The sequence below is a fragment of the Halyomorpha halys genome, unplaced genomic scaffold, assembly GCF_000696795.3.
Source record: "Halyomorpha halys isolate HHAL.00 unplaced genomic scaffold, Hhal_1.1 Scaffold485.1, whole genome shotgun sequence".
NCBI classification, from domain to species: Eukaryota; Metazoa; Arthropoda; class Insecta; order Hemiptera; family Pentatomidae; genus Halyomorpha; species Halyomorpha halys.
The window spans coordinates 517,762-518,312 of record NW_027114369.1 but is presented as its reverse complement, the minus strand read 5'-3'; the positions used below and the strand labels follow the sequence as shown (position 1 = coordinate 518,312).

At 37.2% G+C, this 551-nt stretch overlaps 1 protein-coding gene across 2 annotated transcripts in view; it reads right to left on the bottom strand.

The window, feature by feature from the left end:
* The window catches only part of LOC106683453 (serine/arginine repetitive matrix protein 1), an 89,145-nt gene that overhangs the window by 39,837 nt on the left and 48,757 nt on the right, over positions 1-551 (bottom strand). The gene's annotated exons all lie outside the window — the stretch shown is intronic.

Here is a 551-nt window from a genome sequence, read left to right as displayed (position 1 = left end):
TATAACCGTAAAAATTTATATATAAGAAGATTGTCAGGGTTGCGGTCAAAAGAGAAACAAAAATAGTTGACCGCAACCCTGACCATCTTCTTATATATGTAGATATTTTAATTTAGACATATTATATATGCAATAATAATTTAATTAAAAAACACAACCTGACTACAAAAATAACCCTATCTTATACTCCCTCCTATAAAGAGTCTCTTCATTTAAGAGATGGAATGTTATCGCATAACTTCAACATATTAGTGGATTGTTTTTTAGTGATTTCTATAAAAAATAATGAAACTAGCTATACTAGTCGGGTGCCTTCGACGAGGGCCGTAGCTCAGATGGTTAGGCGCAGGCCTAACCAATCTGAAATCTGCGAGTGGCGCCACTTCGAATCCGGCCTGGGGCGTTGACTTCTTTCATTGAGTGGCGGTCCCACAAAATGAAAAACTTTACCACCCACCATGGTTAGAATAGGTTGGTCAACTGTATGTCAGAGTTAATATGTAGATAACCTCCCGTATGTCAGAAATGACCAGGAAGTGGGTCATAAAAAA